The sequence below is a fragment of the Sorex araneus genome, chromosome 4 (genome assembly GCF_027595985.1).
Source record: "Sorex araneus isolate mSorAra2 chromosome 4, mSorAra2.pri, whole genome shotgun sequence".
Taxonomy (NCBI): Eukaryota; Metazoa; Chordata; class Mammalia; order Eulipotyphla; family Soricidae; genus Sorex; species Sorex araneus.
This window is the reverse complement of record NC_073305.1, coordinates 43,247,816-43,275,123: the sequence shown is the minus strand read 5'-3', so window position 1 is coordinate 43,275,123 and position 27,308 is coordinate 43,247,816. Positions and strand designations below refer to the sequence as shown.

Sequence of the window (27,308 nt, the reverse complement as noted above, 5' to 3'; positions counted from 1 at the left end):
TAAAGAATATGCTTCCTTGATAACCTTACAGTACCCGTACTGCAAGCTATAGTGACCAGGAGAAAGGGGGCGGTGGAGAGGGAGAGAGAGAGAGAGAGAGAGAGAGAGAGAGAGAGACAGAGAGAGAGACAGAGACAGAGACAGAGACAGAGACAGAGACAGAGACAGAGAAACACACAGAAACAGAGAGAGAGACAGAAAGACACACAGAAACAGAGAGAAAGAGAGAGAGAGAGACAGAAACAGAGACAGAGAGACACAGAAACAGAGAGAGACAGAAACAGAGACAGAACAGAGAGACACACAGAAACAGAGAGAAAGAGAGAGAGAGAGAGAGGGAGAGAGACAGAAACAGAGACAGAGACAGAGAGACACACAGAAACAGAGAGAGAGAGAGAGAGAGAGGAAAGGTGTCTGTTATAGAGGTAGATGGGGGTGGTGAAAGGAGGGAAATTTGGGACATCGGTGGTGGGAAGTATAAACTGGTGAAGGGATGGAACTTGGAACACTGTAAGACTGAAACCAATCATGAACAACTTTGTAACTCTTTGTCTCACAGTGATTTAAAAATTTAGAAAAAAATTGCTTCCCACAACTTAGACCTCAGGGCAGATGGCCAATGACACATCTGCACCACAGATACCAAAAATAGATGGTAGATAGAGAAAATGATTTATTTTATCCCTTCTGCATTCTTTTTTAAAGTAGAATTGAGTTTAATTGACACAAAAGAGACATATTTTCCATTTTTATGTATGTGTCTCTCATGCAGGCATAACATAATGTATATTCAGATATTGGAGAGCAAAATGAGAACGTTCCTAGTTCAAAAGCCAAAATGAAAAGAAACAGAAAAATTCCCCATTGGAGTTTTGTACATTGAAGGATTTAATAAGGACATACTACAAACTATAAATTTTCAAATTGCAACGGGTAGGGCATTCGCCATGCACATGGCTGACCCGGGTTCACTTCCCAGCATCCCATATGGTCCCTGAGCACCGCCAGGAGTAATTCCTGAGTGCATGATCCAGGAGTAACCCTTGTGCATCTCCAGGTGTGACCCAAAAAGCAAAAAAAAAAAGAAAAGATGAGGCTGGAAGCAGGGCATCTCGAAGCCTGTGGGCTGTTAGAAGGGAGGAAGGGATATCCCCAGCAATGAGGAAACAGGCACAAACGATTTTAGAGAACATAGAGCATTTAGAAGACTCCACATAGGCTCCATGGTGCTCTCCCAGGAGTGATTACTGAGCACAGAGTCAGAAGTAAGCCTGAACACCACCAGGTATGGTCCAAAACACAAACAAGCCAAAAAAAGAAAGAAAGTAAAACCTGATAGTGAACTATGAACTATGAACTACAAAGTGGTGAAGAACTTCCTCAACTTAATACACAGTATCTGCGTAGAGCCTGGAGATAACATCATACTTAATGGTGAAAGACTACTTTCCTCTAAGATCAGGAACAAGGTAAGGATGTTTATTTCCTTTTTGTTCTTTTCTTTCTTTTTTTTTTTAAGTGTACAGAGGTTGGGTCACATTGTCTTGTGCTCAGGACTTACTCCTGATTCTGTGCTCAGGGTGTCACACTTGGCAGTGGTCAGGGAACCATGTGCAATGCAGGGGCCCAAACCCGAGTAGGCAGGTCCCTCACCCCACATGATGTTTATATTTATCACTCCTAACCATAGGTTCTAGCAGTGCAATAAGGAATTAAAAAATAAAAATAAAGAAAAGCCATATATGGATGGGAAAAGAAGAAGCAAAACTGTCCCTCTTTGAAGACTGCATGGTTATTCAGACAGAAATTGAAATTGCAGGGAACCTACAAAAAATATTCTTAGAATTAATAGCAATATTGTAGGATTAAGAAACCCAGAGCAGACTCATCTTGCCTGAATCGTCAGGTAAGCACTGTCTGTGGGCTGAGATATTCGGGTGGACCAAGTCCTGGCCCTGCTGAGACGCCCAGTGTCCCCCCCACATCTAGCATCTTACAGCATATAGATGGATCTTTCTCACAACTCCAGATACCAAGCTGCTGAATCACCCTAGTTCCACAGCAACTGAAGTGCCGCTGCAGCTGTGTGACACTTTCTAATTTCATAATGCTGACGGCCCAGTCGGAGCACAGCAAATTAGATGCAAAAGTTGCACAGAAGCCCACTACACTCAAAAAGCAAAACAAATAATACAGAAGGCTCAACTAGCATCACACAGCTTTGGTAAATCCTCAGAAAATGAATTTCATTGCACCATTGTGAGATATATGTTGTGACAAGCAATCTGAAGGAAATTATTTTGTGTCTGTTAAGGAGGTAGCTTGGGGTTGGGTGGGAAAATGGGGACATTGGTGGAGGGAAGGTCACATTGATGGTGGGATTGGTGTTAGAACACTGAATACCTGAAACAACTTCTATAAACAACTTTGTAAATCACGGTGTTTAAATAAAGTTTCAAACAGAAAAAAAGAAATAAAGATGCATTAAAATTCACAAATCAAATTAAATTTATAGATCAGTAAAAAATCCCAATGAGCAAAAACCAGTTACATCTTTATTAACAAACACACAGGAAATAAAACTTAAAAACAAAGTATCATATACAATTTTTCAAAAATATTTAGCATTTAGCTAGGCATAAATCAACTTAAGTGTGTTTAGGACTTATACTTTAAAACCTACAAAATGTTGATAAAAAATTAAGAAAACTCAAATAAGTGTGGAAAGTGGAAAGTCATAATGTTCATGTATTTGAAGATTCAACACAGTAAATATGACATTTTTTTATAAATCAACCTATTGCCTTAAAGCAATTTACCTCAAAATTCCAGCAATAATTTTTGCAGACATAGATGAGATCGTTCTTAAATTTGTATAGAAAAATCACAAGAATTTATTAGCAAAAACAATTTTGAAAATAAAAGACTAGAGTCATTTTATCTGGTTTCAGGATTTCTTACATATAATCAGTAGTCAAGACTGTAGTTTTAGGGGCCAGAGTGATAGGACAGTCAGTAAGATGCTTGCCTTGCACATGGTCAATCCAGGTGCAATGACCAGCATCCCATATGGTCCCCCGAGCACCACCAGGAGTGATCTCTGAGTGCAGAGCTAGGAGTAAGCCCTGAGCATTGCCAGGTGTGGCCTCCCAAACAAAAACAAAAACAAAATAGTCTGGTTCAGGAAAGGGCAGGCATATAGATCAAAAAGATATAAAGTAGAACTAGACTTATGAAAGTGCCCACCCATAGCAGGCATACTGCTATTCAGCAGAAAATGATAACTTTTTTTCAAAAAGTGATGCTGGAACAATTAGGCATCCATAGGAAGGAAAAAAAGCAGACCACCTCTTTTTAAAAAGTTAAGCCAAAAATTTTCACAGACTTAATTGTAAAATGTTAAATCCTATTTTTTAGAAGATAAAATTAAAATCTGTGGGATCTAGGGCAGGCAAAGGATTCTTAACCTCTCTTTCTTTCTTTCTTTCTTTCTTTCTTTCTTTCTTTCTTTCTTTCTTTCTTTCTTTCTTTCTTTCTTTCTTTCTTTCTTTCTTTCTTTCTTTCTTTCTTTCTTTCTCTCTTTCTTTATTTTTCCTTTATTGTTACTTTATTCAACTACAAGGAAAAGCAGGATTAACACACATTCTGAAACCCCAGATCAGTTCTTCTTACACCCAGGGGAAGTGATCAATTTAAACAGGCAGACATACAGGTTCCCAGTGACCTCCCACCCAGCCCACGTCTGGAGGGCTTGACAATACAGCAGCTCCCCCATCTCCCAGTGCTGGTCTTTGAGGAGCCAGTCGGGGACCTACCCTGCCCCGTCCAGGCCACATGTTGGGAGCCAGCAACCCAGGAACCTTCCGCTGTCTTGGCAACAGGCAGGACCATGAAATCATGTCAGAGAAGGCTCCAGCCTTCTCTGGACTGGGGCTCACAAAGGCAGAAGCACATTTTTTTTCCCTTTTGAACTTCCTCTAAGGGTTCTCTGATGCTCTGCTCCATTACTTAAGTCTTTGAACCTGAATGATTCCTTTAAACTCTGGGTTGCTGATAATACCTTAACTCATTCTTGGATGACCCAATCATAGCTCCAAAACATCCTCCCAATGGAGAAACTGAGTAGGTGCCCCTCTAGGGTTATAACTGCCAGGCAGAAAGTGAAGTCGCCCTGAATCATCATCTCAGGTCGTGCTGGTGAACAGGGAATGGGGGAGAGACAGGGACAAGCAGCGTGGAACTCGGCCTGCTCCGGGCCCCTGGGGATGCTTGGGGCACCTCACTGTCCCCTACTTCCCGGCCTACTTCCCGGCCGTAGAGTTTGGGCAAGTAGTTGTCCCACTTGGCCTGGTAACAGGAGCCGGCCAACCAGGCACCCAGACCATACTTCTTGCTTCCAGCTGCCACTTTGAACTTGCCCCAGTGGTCCCAAGACTGGTTGCTGAGGTTCATTGCACTCTCTGCCAGGATTCTCAAGCACGCAGATTCCCAGACAGGTCCTCAAGGTGCAGAAAATTTAATCTCTGTAGTGCCACAGAAAATAAACAAGACTGAGTCCCTGTGTGTCTCTAAAGTTCTCAAGAACTGCGTTCCCAACCCACTTTCTGGACTCCCTTTACCCAGAAAATGTGACTTAGATTTGCCCTCTACACAAACAAATTAGATGTTCCCTTACCCAACTTCTTGCTCGCTCTCCTTGCTCTCTTCTGTCCAATGGTGGACAACAAGTTGAAGGAGCAGAGGAGTCTAAATGCCGTGGCTCCACCAGGTGCCTGATGAGGCATGCAGGGGTGGTATCAAGAACCCAGTCAGTGAGTCTCCATCCTCAAAAGTGTATAGAAGATGGAAGAGCAAGCACAAAGGAAGAGTTAGAGAATAAAGTGAGACAGCCAGAAGCTGGTCATTGCAAAGGGCCCTGTAAGCTGCAGTCTTCTCTGATGGCGGCCTGAACAGGCACCAACAGGACCACCAGTACAATAAACACTTGCTCACTCTCGTTCTTCTAGGCCCCATCTTTATCCACTCATCTGTGAAACAAAATTCACAAAGTTCTTAGAGGACGAATATACCCACGAATGGGCAGAGATCAGAGAGGCTTTTAGTAGAGCTCAGCTAATAGGACAGAGAGATGCAAGCAGATAGCATTCTAATTCACCTGTAGCATTGTAGCACTCTCTTAGCAAATCGTCCCATTGTTCATCAGTTAACCCCTGTGAGCACCAGTAACGTCTCCATTGTGAGACATTGGAATTGTATTTTGCATTTCATACATGCCAGCAGTAGCTCTCCAGGCTCTGGTGTGGGGCACAAAATACTCTCAGTGGCTTTCCGGGTTCTCCTGGATGGAAGAGTCAAAAACTCTGGAGAGGAGCAATGACAAGTCATAGAGACCATGAACAGCATGAAATCAGCACGTGCAATCAAAATTAAAAACTTAGCATGAAATATCCAACAAGTTAAATGGAGAAATTTATTCTTTAACTAATGATAGGCTTTTATGTTTATCAGGAGGAGAATGCTCAGAGCACCCCCATTGAGTTAACCAAGAAAAAGTCACCTTGATTCCTAAGTCCAGCCTCTACTTCATTAAGAGTAAGGGTGGTGCAGATTAATGCATGATAGAGTCATCCCGGTCTACTAACATGAGGCTTCCTACAATTCTTTGTTTCTTTCTGTATTAGCCTGACCTTAATGGAAGGGGAGCAATATTCTTGGGGAACTGCAAAGAGGGAACACATGAGCTCTCACAACACATTTTGGAAAACGAAGTGTTTGGTGAGATACTTTCCCAGAGGTCTCCATCCTGTTTTCATCAGATATTCTGGGTAGGATCAGCACATGTCTTCCTTTACCTTTTAGTTTCTGCCAACGAGCTCCTTCCGAGGTTGCCGCATTCTAGCGGTGCTCAACCTCTGTTCCTGTGTGAGGTCAGAAAAGGCGACCCCGTCTTCAGTCTGAGCAGGTTACAAGGGATCCGATTCCCAGACACCTGGACAGGTCCTGAAAGTCAAGGTGCAGAAAGTTGAATCTCCGAGGTTCCACAGAAAACAAACAAGCTTGAGTGCCTCTGTCTCTCTGAAAATCTCAGGCACTGTGTTCCCCAACGCACATTGCCGGCTCCCTTTACCCAGCCAGTGTGACTCGGACTTACCGTGCACGTGAACAGATTAGATGTTCACTTACCACGCTTCCCGCTCTCTTCTTACCTTTCCCTCTGTCTAGCAGTGGACAGCAGGGGAGCAGACGAGTCGAGTCCAGGTGCTGTGGCTCCCCAGGCCGCCCGATGAGGCATAGACCCTGCTCGATTTGTCCGGCACCTTGCTAGGCTAAGGAAGATGAGATGGAAGAGCGAGCACAAAAGGGAGAGTGAGAAAATAAAGTGAGACAGCCAGAGCCAGAAAAAGAAAGTGAGAGAACCAGAAGGTCATGGCAAAGTTCCCCGTAAGCCGTAGTTTACTCTGATGGTAGCCTGAACAGGCACCGCCAGGGACCAATGTGCAATAAACACTCGGTCCTTCTCGTTCCTCAAGGCACCAGTGCAATTCTTATTTGAGGCAAGCCCAGTTTCATCCCTGCCACAGCATCAGGTCTGCTGAGCACCACCAGGAGAGACCACTGAGTGCCAGGCCAGGAGTAAGCCCCGAGTACAGCCGAGTGTGAACCTATCACAAAACAGTAATAACAACACGGAAAAATAAAACAGCTGTAACTTTTATTTAAGTCTAAATAAATTTTTAAGTAAAATTTAAATGGAAAGTTTTGATTAAATTTAGAGTCTTAAGACTCATGGGGAGGGGAGTGAAGGGATAGTACAGCGGGTGGGGTATTTATTTCCCTGGCATGAGGCAGACTCAGGTTCCATCCCTGGCACCACACATGGCCTGAGCATGGCCTGGAGTGGGCCTTGAAAACAACTGGGTGCAGGCTCCAAACAGAAGGAAAACACCAGCAAGGGACTCCTCAGCAAGGGCTGAGTAGACAGTATGGAGGCCGAGGAGCTGCCTCGTGGGGAGTCCACGCTGCACTGCATATGCCCCAACTCCGCTCCACTGGGCATCCGAGAAAAGAGCCGGGACTGAGCCTGGCGCCCCTCGGGGTGAGATGCGAATCCACAGGGAAATAAAGACTTACTCTCCCTCCAGCAGGGCCGGAGGGAGTTCTCGAAGGTGACTTAGTGATAAACTGCACCAGGGAAACCACAACTTGCAGTAGGACAATGAACGTTAACGCAACGCAGCAGGATCCATCCTGAAGTAATCAACAGGGCTGGGGTGGGTGGAGAGACCAAGCTCTGGCCCTGAACGTACCCGACCATGCTGGCGCCCAGCTCCACGGAGCACAGCCAGGAGTGACGGTGTCCTCAGAGGTGGGGACTAGGACCTCTGAGGACCAGCAGGTGTGGCCAATAAAAACTAAAAAATTAACTGCGTGCATGTTCACATATGTATGTTCAAATCAGGCATGGGCTTTCTCTAGCCAAGACAGACACTTAACCTTTTCCTGTGTATCTCAGTTTCCTATTCTGTAGGAAATACTCCCCCCGATTTGAATACTTTCTGAAATACTTTCTAATTGCACAAATAAAAAAAGAGGTAGTTGGGTCTTAGGGGGAATGGGAATCGAAGAAACAGAGAAGAGAGGAGGCGGGGAATGTTTGGGATAAGGGGGAGTTGCCGAGGCATTTTTTCTGTATTAGTAACAGTTGACCTGAGTTGTGCCTGAGCCACTTTATATATCTTTGTCCCCTGTGACATCATCCTGTGACACCAGTGCCCTTTGTGACAGCATCTCCTCCTCAGCTAGGGGCAGGCCTGCCACCAGCATGGGCAGAGGTGTTTTTTTTATTTCATAGTGATCATGGGACGTAGCAAAGAGAAGAAATGGGGCTGGGATAGGTGGTCCCAACGTCTGGCAACTCTCAAGCACTATATTCCCCACCCCGCTTTGCAGGTTCCCTTTACCCAGCAAATGTAACTAGGATTTACCCTCCAGAAGAACAGATTACATGTTCCCTTAGCACACATCTCGCTTGCTTTTCGTCCTTCCCTACTGTCCAATGGTGAGCAATCAGTAGAAGGAGCAGACAACTCCAGCAGACAGTCACGGTGTGGCTCCTCATGCAAGAACCGACTGAATTTCTGGCACCTTGGTAGGCTAGAAAAGATATGAAAGAAAGTGCAAAGGAGACAGATAAGAAATGAGAAATGCCAGAAAACTCATGAAAAGGGAGCTGGTAAGGAGGGGGTAAAGAAAGTTCCTGGTGAACCCCTGCAAATGGGCTTAAGGGAACTTAGATGGGTTGTGTTTGGGGAAGACAGTATTTTGGCAGAGGTTACAGAAGCAGATTGCTGAGTAGTTGGTTTTGGAATATGAGAAGGCTATGCAGGTGTACGACGGTGCTGGGTAGTTTGGAGGAATGGGATATTGAGTGCGTATTCTGAGAATCTGAGAAGAATTTGCAGGAATAGGACGGTGAGTGGATTTTTTCTGACTCTGATAACACTTTGCAGGAGTTGGAGGGTGACAGGGTGTTTTGGGAATATGGGAAGAACTCGTGGGATGGGTGGTACAGTGACTGGAGTCAAGGAGCTGGGAATGATCCGGGAGATTAAGAAAGTTTGTGGAGTAGGAAGCAGAAACAGGTGAATATGCTGGGGATCAGACTGATATTTTCGAGGGTTACAGTTGTTAGGGTTCAGCTGACGCATTTGGGTTTTAGTAGTTGTGGCATAAATACAGACAGGAGCTATAAGGCTGGGGATATTTGGAACAATATGTGGAAATCTCTGGGCATTGTTTCAAAGGCTTTTGTCAAAATTCTTTTTCGGTATTTTTTTCTGTATTATTAGTCTCTACTGCATGGAAGAGTAGCGATACCTCACTATATCCACGAGGAACTGCAGAGAAGGAACACATAAGTTCTCAGAACACATGTATTGAGCAAATAGTTGGGGATTTCAGGGTGTTGGGATCTTGAGAGTATTGCCCACAATTAGTCTGTCACTTTCTAGCTTGCACCATTATGCCAGTGCTCAACCTCCCAAGTTTGAATGTCTTCATATTGGAGTTGAATGTCTTCACAATGAAGGGACTACATGTCACTTTTGTCAGTTTGACATTGCATCTTTAGGAGCAGTGTTCAACCTTTTGACTTTGGATGAGGTCTCAACCGAAAGCGCTGCCTTCTCTCTCAGTAGGACTCTCAATTTCAGGAGCCAAAGATTCTGACAGAGGTCCTGAAAGTCAACATGCAGTAACTGGAACCAACTAGGAACCAGTGAAAACAAAGAAACTGGAATCTGTTCAGTCTCCATGTAAATGTCCAGCACTGTATTCCCCACCTCCCCACCCCCTATTGCGAGCTCCATTCACCCAGATCTTGCAACTGGCACTTAACCTCTACATGAGCTATTAGATGGTCACTTTAAACCCTCCTCCCTCTCTTTATTCTGGTCCTTTCGAAAATTTACAATGGCGGACAGCAAGTGGAGGGAGCAGACAAGTCTGGATGCAGTGGTTCTGCAGGCTCTCTGATGAGGCAGGAGTCGTATCCACAGGCCCATGAACCCAGTATGTCTCCAGCCCATCTATCGGCTCAAGAACATGAGAAGGATGAGCGAGCACAAAAGGGAGAGTGAGATAATAAAGTGAGATAACCAGAACCTGGTCATGGCAAAGGGCCCCATAATCTGTCATTTACTCTGATAGTGGCCTCAAGTGGCACCCCCTGGACCACCAGTGCAATAAAAACTTGTTCGCTCTCATGTCCTCCAGGCCCCATCTTTTTCGACTCCTCTGTGGAATATAATGTATGAGAATTATTCCACAGGGAAAGTACCCATAAATGGGTAGGATGTTCTGACATACCTAGAATTCTAGGTGCTTAGAAATAATGCATTTCTATGTTGGAAGGAACAATAATCTTAAGCTCTCACCTATTTCTTCTTTGTCCTGCCTGCTTAAATGTGAGGACTCCTAGAACTTAAGTGCCACACACCTGACATTCATGCCGCATATAACAAATCAGCTTCTCCGTTCTTTATACAGGTACTCTCAAAAGATTGAGTATTTCAATTATAATTTGATTTTATACCTCTCTTCTTCGCTTCTGTATATTTTTCTTCCTTACTACATACCCTTCTTCTCTTCTGCAAACTCTAGTTATTCTTCATTCATTTATTGATTCATTCATATCAATGTGGAAGATAACCTTTTGACTAAACTCTAAATAATTTTCCCTGATAGCTAGCTGCCTAATAAGGTAGGAGTGGTCTCCAGAGGCCCAAGAACCCACTAAGTCTCAAGCACCACTATAGGATCAAGAAGATGACAAGGAAGAGATGGACAACCAGACAGCAACTATAATTTAGGTAGGAGGCAAAAGTTCTGGAATTAGCAATGATCAGTCATAGAGAGCATAGATAATGTGGGATGAACACTAATAGTAAATCAAGAGCACCCTGAAATATACAAGGTAAATGCAGTAATTTATTGTTGACCTAGTAGTATCCTCCCACAGTTATGAGGAGGAAAGCACCCAGAGCTACCCAGTGATTTCACTGAGACAAAGTCATCCCCACCCATAAATCCAGTCTCTAATTCAGTAAGACAAGAGAGTCTTGAAGACCAATGCACAATAGAGTCATCTCTGGTCTACTAACATGAGGCTTCCTGCAATTCTTTTCTTTTCTTTTCATATTAGCCTCTCTTTAACGGGATGGTAGCGACACCTCACTCTACCCATGAGAAAATACAGAGAGGGAACACATGGCTCTCAAAACATTTTATTTAAAAAAAATACTTTGGGATTAGGGGATCTATGCATACTTCTCAGAAAGTAGTCTGTTTCACTTTCTCAGTGTTCAAACTTCTCTGTTTGAAGGAGGTACCAAGAGAAGGTCAAACCTTCTGTCTGCCTGGATTCTCAAGCACGCAGATTCCCAGACAATTCCTGAAAGTCAAGGTGCAGAAAATTTAATCCTGTGGTGCCACAGAAAATAAACAGACTGAGTCCCCGTGTGTCTCTCTAAAATTCTCAAAAACTTCATTCCCAACCCACTTTCTGGGCTCACTTTACCCAGAAAATGTGACTTAGATTTGCCCTCTACACAAACAAATTAGATGTTCCCTTACCCAACTTCTTTCTCGCTCTCCTTGCTCCCTTCTGTCCAGTGCTGGACAACAAATTGAAGGAGCAGAGGAGTCTAAATGCCGTGGCTCTACTGGGTGCCTGATGAGGCATGCATGGGTGGTATCAAGAACCCAGTCAGTGAGTCTCCATCCTCAAAAGTGTATAGAAGATGGAAGAGCAAGCACAAAGGAAGAGTTAGAGAATAAAGTGAGACAGCCAGAAGCTGGTCATTGCAAAGGGCCCTGTAAACTGCAGTTTTCTCTGATGGCGGCCTGAACAGGCACCACCAGGACCACTAGTGCGATAAACACTTGCTCAGTCTCATTGCTCTAGGCCCCATCTTTATCCACTCATCTGTGAAACAAAATTTATGAAAGTTCTAACAGGGATAATACCCACTTATGCGCAGGATTGGAGAGGTAGAATTCTATTAGGTTAGACATAATGCTTTCTACGTTGAAATGTAAAGTAATCTTTAGGCTTTCACCATTTTTGTTTTTTCCTGCCGTGTTAAATGTGAGGACTCCTAGTTCATATTAAGAGACTCACTTTAGTTTCTTGCCCTTTATATCAGCTTGTTAGACTATACCAGTACTCTCAGAATGTTAACCATTAATATTAGATTGCCATTATTTTATTCATGATTTTTCTTGATTTTTCCTCATGTGTCAGATCCCTTTTGTTATTTGTACAAACTTCCACTTATTCCTTCTTCCATGTCATATTATACTGTGAGGACTAGCAATCTGACTTTGGTCTAAATCAATAATTTTACAGGATAGCAAAAGACCCAGCATAAAGACAGAGATCAGAGATGCTTATACTGCTAGACAGCTCAGCTGAAAGGGCAGAGACAGACAAGCAGGTAGCATTCTTACTTACCTGTATTATTGTAGCAATCTCTAAGCACTTAATCCCATTGTTCATGGATTTACCCCAGTGGGCACCAGTAGTGCAACCATAGTGAGACATTGTAATATAATTATAATGTACATTGTAATTCAAAACGTACTTTGTATTGAAAATGTGCCAAGGGTAGCTTGCCAGCCTCTGGTGATGGGCACAATATACTCTCAGTGGCTTTCCAGGCTCTCCCAGGATGGAGGAGTCAAATACTCTGGAGAGTAACAATGACAAGTCATAGAGACCATAAACAGCATGAAATCAGCATAGTAAATCAAAATTAAAAAGTTAGCGTGAAATATCCTACAAGATAAATGGAGAACTTTATCTTTACCTAACTAAAGGCTCTTACGGATATGAGGAGAAAAACACACAGAGCCACCCACTGAGTTAACCAAGACATCTCCTTCATCCCTAAATCCAGCCTCGATTTCAGTAACACTAGAAAGTGGTGTAATTCAATGCATGAAAGGGTCTTCCCTGGTCTACAAACATAAGGCTTCCTACATTCTTTGGTTATTTTTTGTATTAGCATGACCTTAATGGAAGGGGAGCAATACCTCACCCTATTCTTGGGGAACTGCATAGAGGGAACAATGAGCTCTCACAACACATTTTGGAAAATGAAGTGTTTGGTAAGACACTTTCCCAGAATTATCCATCCTGTTTTCATCAGATATTCTGGGTAGGATCAGCAAATGTCTTCCTTTACCTTTTAGTTTCTGCCACCAAGCTCCTTCCAAGGTTTCCGCATTCTAGCGGTGCTCAACCTCTGTTCCTGTGTGAGGTCACAAAAGGCGACCCCGTCTTTAATCTGAGCAGGTTACAAGGAATCCAATTCCCAGACCCCAGACAGATCCTGAAAATCAAGGTGCAGAAAGTTGAATCTCCGAGGTTCCACAGTAAACAAACAAGCTTGAGACCATCTGTCTTCTGAAGTTCACTTACCAAGGTTCCCGCTCTCTCTTCTTGCCTTTCCCTCTGTCTAGCAGTGGACAGCAGGGGAGCAGACGAGTCGAGTCCAGGTGCTGTGGCTCCGCAGGCTGCCCGATGAGGCATAGACCCTGCTCGATTTGTCTGGCACCTTGCTAGGCTAAAGAAGATGAGATAGAAGAGCGAGCACGAAAGGGAGAGTGAGATAATAAAGTGAGACAGCCAGAGCCAGAAAAGAAAGTGACAGAGCCAGAAGGTCGTGGCAAAGGGCCCCATAAGCCGTAGTTTAATCTGATGGCAGCCTGAACAGGCACCACCAGGGACCACCGTGCAATAAACACTTGGTCCCTCTCGGTTCCTCAACGCCCTGTCTTTATCTTTAGTGGGAGCAGACAAGTCCAGCCGACAGTCATGGTGTGATTCCTCATGCAAGAACCCACTCTGACTATCTGGCACCTTGATAGGCTAGAAGGAACAAAGAGCACAAAAAGGAGGTGGAGAGAAAGTGAGACAGCCAGAACCTGGGCATGGCCCAGGGCCGTGTCAGCTGTACCTTTCTCTGTGGTGGCCTCAAGTGGCACCACCAGGTCTGCAGTTCAGTAAAAGTTTGGTCCCTCTGCATCCCATCAACACCATCCTGTTTCCAACTGTCCCTCTAGTGGTCAAACCCCATCTCCAAGCTGCAGGTAGACTTACCCTAAAGGCCTACTCCAACCACAGAGGTGCCAGACGACTCCAGTGAGTCGAGATAGTAAGGAGATGGAGGCCGAAGTTTCTGACCAACCCCCAGCAAGTGGATTTCATCGATATACCCCAGCGAGCACCAGTAACCTCTTAATTCTGAGACGTAATGAAATTTTGCATTTCCAATACGCCTCCGGTAGCTCGCCAGGCTCTGGTGTGGGGCGCAAGATACTCTCTGTGGCTTGCTGGGATCTCCCGGGATAAGGAGTCAAAACCTCTGGAGAGGAGCAATGACAAGTCATAGAGACCATGATCAGCAAGATATCAGCACAGGAAATCAAAATTTAACAGTTAGATTGATATATCCTACAAGTTAAATGGAGAAATTTATTCCTTACCTAACCACAGGCTCTTACGGTTATGAGGAAGAAAACACCCTGAGCCACCCAGTGAGTTAACCAAGACAAAGTCTCCTTGATCCCTAAATCCAGCCTCTACTTCAGTAAGACTAGAAAGCGGTGTAGATCAGTGCATGAAAGTGTCTTCCCTGGTCTACTAACATGAGTCTATCTACAATTCTTTGGTATTTTCTTTCTTTTATTTTTTATTTTTTGCTTTTTTGGTCACACCTGGCAGTGCACAAGGGTTACTCCTGGTTCTACACTCAGGAATTACTCCTGGCAGTGCTCAGGGGACCATATGGGATGCTGGCATTCGAACCTGGGTCGGCCACGTGCAAGGCAAAGGCTTTATGTGCTGTGCTATCTCTCCAGCCCCTTTTTGTTTTTTTCTGTATCAGCCTGACCTTAATGGAAGGGGAGCAATACCTCACCCTATTCATGGGGAACTGCAGAGAGGGAACACATGAGCTCTCACAACACGTTTTGGAAAATGAAGTGTTTGGTAAGACACTTTCCCAGAGGTCTCCATCCTCTTTTCATCAGATATTCTGGGTAGGATCAGCACATGTCTTCCTTTACCTTTTAGTTTCTGCCACCAAGCTCCTTCCGAGGTTGCCACATTCTAGCGGTGCTCAACCTCTGTTCCTGTGTGAGGTCACAAAGGCGATCCCGCCTTCAGTCTGAGCAGGTTACAAAGGGATCCGATTCCAAGACACCTGGACAGGTCCTGAAAGTCAAGGTGCAGAAAGTTTAATCTCCGAGGTTCCACAGAAAACAAACAAGCTTGAGTGCCTCTGTCTCTCTGAAAATCTCAGGCACTGTGTTCCCCAACGCACATTGCCGGCTCCCTTTACCCAGCCAGTGTGACTCGGACTTACCCTGCACGTGAACAGATTAGATGTTCACTTACCACGCTTCCCGCTCTGTCTTCTTACCTTTCCCTCTGTCTAGCAGTGGACAGCAGGGGAGCAGACGAGTCGAGTCCAGGTGCTGTGGCTCCGCAGGCCGCCCGATGAGGCATAGACCCTGCTCGATTTGTCTGGCACCTTGCTAGGCTAAAGAAGATGAGATAGAAGAGCGAGCACGAAAGGGAGAGTGAGATAATAAAGTGAGACAGCCAGAGTCAGAAAAGAAAGTGACAGAGCCAGAAGGTCGTGGCAAAGTTCCCCGTAAGCCGTAGTTTAATCTGATGGCAGCCTGAACAGGAACCGCCAGGGACCACCGTGCAATAAACACTTGGTCTCTCTCCGTTCCTCAACGCCCTGTCTTTATCTTTAGTGAGAGCAGACAAGTCCAGCCGACAGTCATGGTGTGATTCCTCATGCAAGAACCCACTCTGACTATCTGGCACCTTGATAGGCTAGAAGGAACAAAGAGCACAAAAAGGAGGTGGAGAGAAAGTGAGACAGCCAGAACCTGGGCATGGCCCAGGGCCGTGTCAGCTGTACCTTTCTCTGTGGTGGCCTCAAGTGGCACCACCAGGTCTGCAGTTCAGTAAAAGTTTGGTCCCTCTGCATCCCATCAACACCATCCTGTTTCCAACTGTCCCTCTAGTGGTCAAAAACCCCATCTCCAGGCTGCAGGTGGACTTACCCTAAAGGCCTACTCCAACCACAGAGGTGCCAGACGACTCCAGTGAGCCGAGATAGTAAGGAGATGGAGGCCGAAGTTTCTGACCAACCCCCAGCAAGTGGATTTCATCGATATACCCCAGCGAGCACCAGTAACCTCTTAATTCTGAGACGTAATGAAATTTTGCATTTCCAATACGCCTCCGGTAGCTCGCCAGGCTCTGGTGTGGGGCGCAAGATACTCTCTGTGGCTTGCTGGGATCTCCCGGGATAAGGAGTCAAAAACTCTGGAGAGGAGTAATGACAAGTTATAGAGACCATGATCAGCAAGATATCAGCACAGGAAATCAAAATAAAAAATTTAGCTTGAAATATCCTACAAGTTAAATGGATAAATTTATTCCTTACCTAACCACAGGCTCTTATGGTTATGAGGAGGAAAACACCCAAAGTCACCCAGAGAATTAACCAAGAAAAAATCTCCTTAATCCCTAAATCCAGCCTCTACTTCAGTAAGACTAGAGAGTGCTGTAGATCAATGCATGAAAGGGTCTTCCCTGGTCTACAAACATAAGGCTTCCTACAATTCTTTGGTTTTTTTTTCTGTATTAGCCTGACCTTAGTGGAAGGGGAGCAATACCTCACCCTATTCTTGGGAAACTGCAAAGGGGGAACACATGAGCTCTCACAACACATTTTGGAAAATGAAATGTTTGGTAAGACACTTTCCCAGAAGTATCCATCCTGTTTTCATCAGATATTCTGGGTAGGATCAGCACGTCTTCCTTTACCTTTATCTTTTAGTTTCTGCGACCGTGCTCCTTCCGAGGTTGCCGCATTCTAGCGGTGCTCAACCTCTGTTCCTGTGTGAGGTCACAAAAGGCGACCCCGCCTTCTATCTGAGCAGGTTGCAAGGGATCCGATTCCAGACACCTGGACAGGTCCTGAAAGTCAAGGTGCAGAAAGTTTAATCTCCGAGGTTCCACAGAAAACAAGCTTGAGTGCCTCTGTCTCTCTGAAAATCTCAGGCACTGTGTTCCCCAACGCACATTGCCGGCTCCCTTTACCCAGCCAGTGTGACTCGGACTTACCCTGCATGTGAACAGATTAGATGTTCACTTACCACGCTTCCCGCTCTGTCTTCTTACCTTTCCCTCTGTCTAGCAGTGGACAGCAGGGGAGCAGACGAGTCGAGTCCAGGTGCTGTGGCTCCGCCGGCCGCCCGATGAGGCATAGACCCTGCTCGATTTGTCTGGCACCTTGCTAGGCTAAAGATGAGATCGAAGAGTTAGCACAAACAGGAGAATGAGATAATAAAGTGAGACAGCCAGAACCAGAATAGAAAGTGAGAGAGCCAGAAGGTCGTGGCAAAGGGCCCCGTAAGCTGTAGTTTACTCTGATGGCAGCCTGAACAGGAACCGCCAGGAACCATTGTGAAATAAACACTCCATCCCTCTTAGTTCTTAAAGGCCCTACCTTTATCTTTATAGGGAGCAGAATATTCCAGCTGACAGTCACAGTGTGACTCCTCATGCAAGAACCCACTCTGTGACTATCTGGCACCTTGATAGGCTAGAAAAGATGAGAAGGAACAAAGAGCACAAAAAGGAGGTGGAGATAGGAAAGTGAGACAGCCAGAACCTGGGCATGGCCAGGGACCATGTCAGCTGTACTTTTCTCTGATGGTGGCTCAAGAGGCACCACCAGATCTGCAGTTCAGTAAAAGTTTGGGCTTTCTTCATCCCAGCAACACCATCCTTTTTCTAACTGTCCCTCTAGTGGTCAAACCCCATCTCTGGGCTTCTGATGTACTTACCCTCTAAAGGCCTACTCCAACCCCAGAGGTGCCGACGACTCCAGGGAGCGGAGCTAGTAAGGTGGGGGAGGCCGAGGATTCCTGGCCAACCCCCGGCAAGTGGGGGCAAGTGACGGGAGATGACTTGTGCTGCGGGTGAATAGGGTTTTGCTACGGAGTGTGGGAGCAGGTCGGTGAGTGGGGGGTTTGGGAATATGGGAAGGGTTGGTGGGAGTAGGCTGGTTAGTGGGGGGATTAGGAGTTAAAGAAGGGTTTGCGGGAACTGGGTATCGAGAGCGTTTTCTCAGTTTGGGAGAAGAGTTGGGGGGGTGGGGACGGTGAGAGGGGGGTCTCGGAATGTAAGAAGCAGAGGTTGGGTGGGTGGTGGTGGGGCCAGAGACACGGGGACAGCAAGGGTCCGGGAGATTTGGAAAGTGGTGGGAGTAGGAACCAGAAGCAGGTGAAGGGTGCAGGGGAAGAGACTGAGGTTTAGGAGGGTTAGCAGTGGTAGGGCGTAGGTGAGGTAGTTGGGTCTTAGGGGGAATGGGAAGGGAAGAAATAGTGAGAGAGGAGAGAAGGCGGGGAATGTTTGGAATATGGGGGAGTTGCCGAGGCATTTTCCAACAATGTGAAAAATTGACCTGAGCTGTGCTTGCGCTTCTTTATATACCTTTGTCCACTGTGACATCATCCTGTGACATCAGTGCCCTTTGTGACAGCATCTGCACCTCATCTGGGGGCAGGCCTGCCTCCAGCATGGCCAGATGTGTTCTTGTATTTCAGTAATCATGGGAAGTAGTGGAGAGAAGAAATGGGGATGGGTTCGGTGGTCCCAATGTTTGAAAACTTTCAAGCACTGTGTTCCCCATATCCCCGCCACCCCTCCAGGTATATTGAGACACAGGTACAGCTCAGGTTCACACTCTCAATTTTGTGGGAATATACCAAATAGTGCCACAAAATTTACCATAACTTAGTCTTTCTCAGTATCTTGGTGTTCAAACTTCTTCATTGCGATGAGGTCCCAATAGAAGGCCATGCCTTCTCTCTGCCAGGAGTCTCAACGGCACAGATTCCCAGACAGGTCCTGAAAGTCAAGGTGAGCAAAGTTTGATTTGTGAGGTGCCACAGAAAATAAATAAAATTCAGTTCCTCTTTCTCACTAATGTTCTCAAACTCTGAGTTCCCATCCAACATTATGGGCTCCTTTTACCCGGAAAATATGATTAAGATTTTCCCTCTACACAGTCAGAGCAGATGTTCCCTTCCCATACTTCCTGCTTGCTATTCTTGCTTTCCCTATTTTCCAATGGAAGACAAGAAATAGAAGAAGCAAGAAGTTGAAGGAATCTAAAAGCTGTGGCTCCACTGGGTGCCTGATGAGGCATGGGTGGTACCTACGAACCCGCTCAATGAGTCTGACACTTGAACACGTAAAGAAGATGAGATGGAAGAGGAAGCAGAAAAGGGAGAGTGAATTAATAAAGTGAAACAGCCAGAACCTGGTTGTGTCAAAGGACCCTGGTAGCTGTCTCTTACTCTGAAGGTGTCCCGAACAGGAACCTCCAGGACTAGAGGTCAGTAAGAATTTGGTCACTTCGAATCCCAGAAACACCATCCCTTTTCTTTTTTTTTTTTTTAATTTATTTATTTTTAATTAGAGAATCACCGTGAGGGTACAGTTACAGATTTATACACTTTTGTGTTTATACTTCCCTCATACAAAGTTTGGGAACCCATCCCTTCACCAGTGCCCATTCTCCACCACCCGTAAACCCAGTGTCCCTCCCACCCTCCCCAATCCCATCTCCCCCCCACACCACCCTGCCACTGTGGCAAGGCATTCCCTTCTGTTTTCTCTCTCTAATTAGCTGTTGTGGTTTGCAATAAAGGCAGAAACACCATCCCTTTTCTTACTCTCCCTGTATTGGTCAAAACCCAACTACAGGCAGCTGGTTGACTTGCATTAAGTACCACTAGGAGCAGAGAAATACCAGAAAACTCAGAAAGGGGAACTCCTAAGAAGGAGGAGAGGATGGGTCCCTAGCCAACCCCCAGGAGAATGGCTCAAGGGAAGTTAGAGTAGTAATGCAGTGTTTTGGCAGCAGTTGCAGGATCAGATTGCTGAGTAGGTGGTCTCAGAATATGAGAAGAAACTTTGCAGGTATAGGATAAGTAGTGGGTGGTCAGCCGGTCTGAGAAAACTTTGCAGGAATAGGACTCTGAGTGTTTGGTCTGGAAATATGAGAAGACTGCAGAAGACTGCAGGACGCTGAGTCTTCAATCTGGGAGTCTAAGAATACTTTGCAGGAATAGGACGCTGAGTGCTTGGTCTGTGAAATTGAAAAGACTTTGCAGGAATAGGATGGTCAAAGTGCTGTCTGGTAGTCTGAGGAGACTTTGCAGGAGTAGGATGGTGAGTGGGTGGTCTGAGAATGTGAGAGGATGTTGTCGTATGGGGAATGCTAAGGATAGAGTCACTGGGCTGGGAATAATCAGGGAGAACAGGAGAGTGGATGGAGTAGGAAGCAGAAACAGGTGAAGGGTGCCGGGAGCAGACTGAGACTTATGAGACTTATTGTTGTTAGGGGGCAGCTGAGGAATTTGGGTCTTTGGAGTAATGGCAGTAATACAGACAGGAGAAACAAGGCTGGGGATATTTGGAACAATGCGTGGGAATATTCTGGGCATTATTCCAAAAGCTTTTGTCAAAATTCTTTGGGTTTCGCCTTGTTTTATTAACCTCTACTTAATGGAAGGGTAGCAGTACTTCACTATATCCATGAGGAACTGCAGAGCAAGAACACATGAGTTATCAGAATACTTTTATTGAGAAAATTCTTTGGGAATATAGGGTGTTGGGATCTATCCAGTAGTTCCCACAGTTCGTCTGTCACTTTCTATCTTGTATGTTGTATCTTTGTCACTCTCTGCATTGGCATCTTTTGGAGCAGTGTTCAACCTCTCAACTTTGGATGAGGTCCCAATAGGAAACCCTGCCTTCAGTCCGGTAGGAGTCTCTTGTGGGCAGAATCCCAAATAGGTCCTGGAAGTGAACATGCAAAAAATGGAACCCCTAAGGAACCAGTGAAAACAAAGAAGCTGGAGTCTCTTCTGTCTCCCTGAAAATGTCCAGCACTGTTTTCCCCACCTCCCCACCCCCCTTCAGGGCTCCCTCTACCCTGCTCTTGTTACAAGGACTTAATCTCTACATGAGCTGTTAGATGGTCAATTGAAACATATCTTGCTCTCTTTATTCTGGTCCTTTCCTAACTTTCCAATGGAGGACAACATTGGAACGAAATGACAAGTCCAGATGCTGTGGCTCTGCAAGCTGCCTGATGAGGCAGGAGTGGTATCCAAGAACCCACTAACTCTCTAGCACCACTTTCACCTGACAAAAATGAGAAAGAGGGGACAGACAACCAGATAGCAGCTGTAAGTTTACTTGGAGGCAAAAGCTCTGGAACAAGCAATGTCCTGTCATAGCATTGATTACGTGGAATGAACAAAATGGTAAATAAAAAACACCTCGAAATATACAAGATAAATGCATAGACTTATTGTTTAACATTGTATCCTCCCGCAGTTATAAGGAGGCAAAACCTCAGAACCACCCAGTGATGTAACTGGCACAATGTCTCCCTCATCCATAGATCCAGCCTCCTTTTCAGTAAGACAAGAAAGTGGTGCAGATCAATGTGCTAGAGTTGTTAGGGTGTACGTGAGGTCCTTGGATCTTAGGGGGAATGGGAATAGAAAGAATAAATAGAGAAAGGAGAGCGAAGCAGGCAATATTGGGTATGTGTGGTAGTTTTCGAAGCATTTTGAGTTAGGTCCAATTTATCTATGCTGTGCCTGAGCCTCTTTATATAACTTTGTCCCCTGTGACATCCTCCTGTGGCAGCAATGCCCTTTTCACAGCAACTCCTCCTCACCTGGGGACAGGCCTGCCACCAGCATGGGTACAGATGTTGTAATTCATCAGGATAATGGGAAGTAGCAGAAAGGAGAAATGGGGCTGGGATAGGTGGTCCCAACGTCTGGCAACTCTCAAGCACTATATTCCCCACCCCGCTTTGCAGGTTCCCTTTACCCAGCAAATTTGACTAGGAATTACCCTCCAGAAGAACAGATTACATGTTCCCTTAGCACACATCTCGCTTGCTTTTCGTCCTTCCCCACTGTCCAATGGTGCGCAATCAGTAGAAGGAGCAGACAACTCCAGCAGACAGTCACGGTGTGGCTCCTCATGCAAGAACCGACTCTGAATTTCTGGCACCTTGGTAGGCTAGAAAAGATATGAAAGAAAGTGCAAAGGAGACAGATAAGAAATGAGAAATGCCAGAAAACTCAAGAAAAGGGAGCTGTTAAGAAGGGGGAGGGATAAAGTTTCTAGCAAGCCTCTGCAAATGTGCTCAAGTGAACTTAGATGGGTTGTGTGTTGGGAAGATGGTATTTTGGCAGAGGTTACAGAAGCAGATTGCTGAGTAGTTGGTCTTGAAATATGAGAAGGCTATGCAGGTGTATGATGGTGTGTGGGTGGTCTGGTGGTCTGAGAAGATTGGAGGAATAAGATGGTGAATGCTTGGTCTGAGAATCTGAGAAGAATTTGCAGGAATAGGATGGTGAGTGGATTTTCTCTGACTCTGATAAGACTTTGCAGGAGTTGGAGGGTGAGAGGGTGTTTTGGGAATATGGGAAGAAGTTGTGGGATGGGTGGTGCTGTGACTGGAGTCAAGGAGCTGGGAATGATCCGGGAGATTAAGAAAGTTCGTGGAGTAGGAAGCAGAAACAGGTGAATGGTGCCGGGGATCAGACTGAGATTTACAAGGGTTACAGTTGTTAGGGTGCAACTGAAGCATGTGGATTTTAGTAGTTGGGGCATAAATACAGACAGGAGCTACAAGGCTGGGATATTTGGAAGAATATGTGGAAGTCTCTGGGCATTATTTCAAAGGCTTTTGTCAAAATTCTTTATCTGTTTTTTTTCCTGTATTGTTAGCCTCTACCCTATGGAAGGGTAGCGATACCTCTCTATATCCACGAGGAACTGCACAGAAGGAACACATAAGTTCTCAGAACACATGTATTGAGCAAATAGTTGGGGATTTCAGGGTGTTGGGATTGCCAGTATTGCCCACAATTAGTCTGTCACTTTCTAGCTTGCACCATTATGCCAGTGCTCAACCTCCCAAGTTTGAATGTCTTCATATTGGAGTTGAATGTCTTCACAATGAAGGGACTACATGTCACTTTTGTCAGTTTGACATTGCATCTTTAGGAGCAGTGTTCAACCTTTTGACTCTGGATGAGGTCTCAACCGAAAGCGCTGCCTTCTCTCTCAGTAGGACTCTCAATTTCAGGAGCCAAAGATTCTGACAGAGGTCCTGAAAGTCAACATGCAGTAACTGGAACCAACTAGGAACCAGTGAAAACAAAGAAACTGAAATCTGTTCAGTCTCCATGAAAATGTCCAGCACTGTATTCCCCACCTCCCCACCCCCTATTGCGAGCTCCATTCACCCAGATCTTGCAACTGGCACTTAACCTCTACATGAGCTATTAGATGGTCACTTTAAACCCTCCTCCCTCTCTTTATTCTTGTCCTTTTGAAAATTTACAATGGCGGACAGCAAGTGGAGGGAGCAGACAAGTCCGGATGCAGTGGTTCTGCAGGCTCTCTGATGAGGCAGGAGTCGTATCCACAGGCCCATGAACCCAGTATGTCTCCAGCCCATCTATCGGCTCAAGAACATGAGAAGGATGAGCGAGCACAAAAGGGAGAGTGAGATAATAAAGTGAGATAACCAGAACCTGGTCATGGCAAAGGGCCCTATAATCTGTCATTTACTCTGATAGTGGCCTCAAGCGGCACCCCCTGGACCACCAGTGCAATAAAAACTTGTTCGCTCTCGTCCTCCAGGCCCCATCTTTTTCGACTCCTCTGTGGAATATAATGTATGAGAATTATTCCACAGGGAAAGTACCCATAAATGGGTAGGATGTTCTGACATACCTAGAATTCTAGGTGCTTAGAAATAATGCATTTCTATGTTGGAAGGAACAATAATCTTAAGCTCTCACCTATTTCTTCTTTGTCCTGCCTGCTTAAATGTGAGGACTCCTAGAACTTATTAAGTGCCACACACCTGACATTCATGCCGCATATAACAAATCAACTTTTCCGTTCTTTATACAGGTACTCTCAAAAGATTGAGTATTTCAATTATAATTTGATTTTATACCTCTCTTCTTTGCTTCTGTATAGTTTTCTTCCTTACTACATACCCTTCTTCTCTTCTGCAAACTCTAGTTATTCTTCATTCATTCATTGATTCATTCATATCAATGTGGAAGATAACCTTTTGACTAAACTCTAAATAATTTTCCCTGATAGCTAGCTGCCTAATAAGGTAGGAGTGGTCTCCAGAGGCCCAAGAACCCACTAAGTCTCAAGCACCACTATAGGATCAAGAAGATGACAAGGAAGAGATGGACAACCAGATAGCAACTATAATTTAGGTAGGAGGCAAAAGTTCTGGAATTAGCAATGATCAGTCATAGAGAGCATAGATAATGTGGGATGAACACTAATAGTAAATCAAGAGCACCCTGAAATATACAAGGTAAATGCAGTAATTTATTGTTGACCTAGTAGTATCCTCCCACAGTTATGAGGAGGAAAGCACCCAGAGCTACCCAGTGATTTCACCGAGACAAAGTCATCCCCACCCATAAATCCAGTCTCTAATTCAGTAAGACAAGAGAGTCTTGAAGACCAATGCACAATAGAGTCATCTCTGGTCTACTAACATGAGGCTTCCTGCAATTCTTTTCGTTTCTTTTCGTATTAGCCTCTCTTTAACAGGATATAGCGACACCTCACTCTACCCATGAGGAAATACAGAGAGGGAACACATGGCTCTCAAAACATTTTATTTAAAAAAAATACTTTGGGATTAGGGGATCTATGCATACTTCTCAGAAAGTAGTCTGTTTCACTTTCTCAGTGTTCAACCTTCTCTGTTTGAAGGAGGTACCAAGAGAAGGTCAAGCCTGTCCTGCTTGTCCACCAGCCAGACGTAGCGGTGAAGACCTGTGCCATTGGGCGGTCCAGAGCCTATGTAGTCGGAGAGGACAGTGCCACTGCCATGTCGCTGCCCTTCATGTTGACCACAAGAAAGTGTTGTCACTCCCTGACCTTGGGGTCCTTCCTGCTGGGAGCAGCCGGGTCTGTCATGACCAAGGTGTAGAGTTTCTCAGAATCCATGCCATCCCATGCAATGCTGCTAGGCCGGTTCTTCGCCTGGGTGGGAGTCAGAACTTTGCCCAGTGAGTTGATCTCCATCCTGGAGTACTTGACCTGCAGCAGGTGCTGTGGGGCCTCATCCACTTCCTGCAGCTCAAGGTCCCAGTTCACTTGCTGATGTCCACCGGCATGGTGGGGCTGAGCAGGCAGAGTGGCCAGAGAGAGTCTGAGCAGTCAGGCACAGGCCAAGGGGGGCTCGCACTGCACTGGCCCAAACACCTATCAGAGGGAGTCCTAGGATTCTTAATCTTAATACCAAAGCACCATATATAAAAGAAAAACTGACTATATTAGAATTCGCCACAATTGGAAACTTTTCTCTGACTCTTTTTAAGCGCATGAAAATACAACTACAAAGAGAAAATATTTATTTTTTTAAATTCCCCCAAAATATTTGTACCTAAGATATGAAGCACTCTCCAAAGCTCAAAAGCAAAATACCATCTAGAATATGGGCAAAGACTTGAACTGACATTTCACTGAAAGGAACATAAAGACGTCAAATGAGATGCAGAGATGTTGAGTATCACTAGCCATAATATATTCCTAACATCTAAGAGAATGATCGAAGTCCAAATTAGTGACAAAATCAAATGCTTGTGACGATTGTGGGGGTGGGGCGGAGGGTTCTAGATACATTACTGTTGGAAATGTAAAGCAATACAGACATTCAAAGAGAGTATCCAGAGGAAGGAAGCCAATCAGAGACAAGAAAGTAATCATCAAACCCAGAGGTTTTGATGGCTCTGGAACATTCCCAGATCATAAAACTGGATCTCATGTGGCGCTTATTTGGTTATGTCATGAAGTTCCCACCTGCCCATCTACTATGTTCATCCTGGGATGCTCTGGGGTGCTGTACACTGTGTGTCAAGGCTCTGGTGTGGATTCGTGGTAGTGGCACAGCACAGATTCTAACTTCTTTTTGTCTCACTGTTAGGAGGCAAGAATTCAGACGTGACCTTGGGTTGGACAGAGGTCGCTTTCATGTCCCCAGAGAGAGGAAGAGCTTGAGAGACCTGCCTATGCCTGCTTCCCAGACCTCTGGAACAATCCTGTCTCAGGCTCTGGAGGAAGTGTGGACTAAAAGGAAGAGGAATGCCACAGTCTGCAGAAAATGCCTCCTCCGTCCTGGCTGCACGGCAGGGCTACTTCAGAGTCAGCAAACCGCCAAAAGCTGGGAAACACCTGAAAATGTCTAGAAGCCCAGCCCACCTCCCCTCTGTTGTGAGGCTCAGGTGCAGGAAGAGATTAGGATGCCAGCCTGACCACCTCCTCACACTCATCTGGCCATTTTCTAGGCTATGATTCAAATAGCCTGTAGCCTACACATCTTACCCCAGGCGTATACCTTTGACCCAGCTGTCTTCTTGGCTATGCACATCCTCCCCCATGCGCACAGCTCTGGCTGAACTGTTCTTCACAAGATCAAGGGTTTTAGGATCTTTCTTTCTTTCTCTTTTTGGATTTTGAGCCACTCCTGGTGATGTTCAGGCCTTACTTCTAGCTCTGCACTCAGGTATTACTCCTGGCAGTGCTCAGAGGACTCTGGGGTGCTGGTGATCACACCCAGGTCAGCTATGTGCAAGGCAAATGCCCTATCCTCTGTATTATCGCTTCAGCCTATGTGATCTTTATGTTTATATGACTTATCTGTATACACTGAGACCTAACCTTGTGGTGTGTGTGTGTGTGTGTGTGTGTGTGTGTGTGTGTGTGTGTGTGTGTGTGTGTTACTGAGAGTCATTGGATGGTGGCAGTCTCCTGGGCCTTGGCTCTCAGATTGGTTCTGAATAAGCTCTTGAATCAATTTCTCTGTCATTAATCCTTGAGTTCATTCCACAATGATGATTATTTCTGTCAAGAGTAGTAAGTGCCACAGGGGACTGGGTTACAGCAGGCAGGCATGAGTGGTCATGTCTTGGGCACTTGAACATTGTCTTCTCTGTTCCAGTCACAGTTCTTGGAGGGACAATTCCATGGGCTCTGCCACTGTCCTCGTGTGGTAATTTAGCCAGTGGCCAGTGTCCTTGTGGGCCACACTGACAGACTTCGATCCTCGGGCTTTTGGAAGAAGCAGAGCTCTTTGTCACACTTTCTAGGAGTTCTTGGTAACTAGGTGCCCACACATCCTCAAACTTTTAAGCTGTGGCGTCCACCCAGTGACCTTTTTTTGGGTTGTTTTAAAATTTATTCTTTTCTTTGTCAGAATTTTATCTTATTTAAGCACCATGAATTACAAAGTTGTTCATAGTTGGGTTTTTGATATACAATGTTCCATCACCAATCCCACCACCATTATCAACTTCTCTCCACCAGTGTTTCCAGATTCCCTCTCCTACCCACCCACCCCAGTCCCAGCCTGCCACCTTGACAAGCACCTCTTAAATTTGGTCATTAAAGTTTGGGTCTTGCAAGTTCAGTGTTGCTGACTGTGCTTTGGATATCTAGCTCCATCATTCCTTAGCATCACCAACCTACCTGGGTCCCCTTGGCCTCTATCCCCATTGTTTCTCATCTCTTTCTTCTCCCCTTCCCCTTTACTCTATTTCTTTCCTTCTCCTTCTTACACTCTGGG

General features: G+C 45.3%; 1 pseudogene; it reads right to left on the bottom strand.

The window, feature by feature from the left end:
* Positions 1 to 4,066: 4,066 nt before the first annotated feature.
* On the bottom strand, positions 4,067 to 24,861 carry LOC101550442 (phosphatidylethanolamine-binding protein 1-like; annotated as a pseudogene).
* Between the last annotated feature and the right edge of the window lie 2,447 nt (positions 24,862 to 27,308).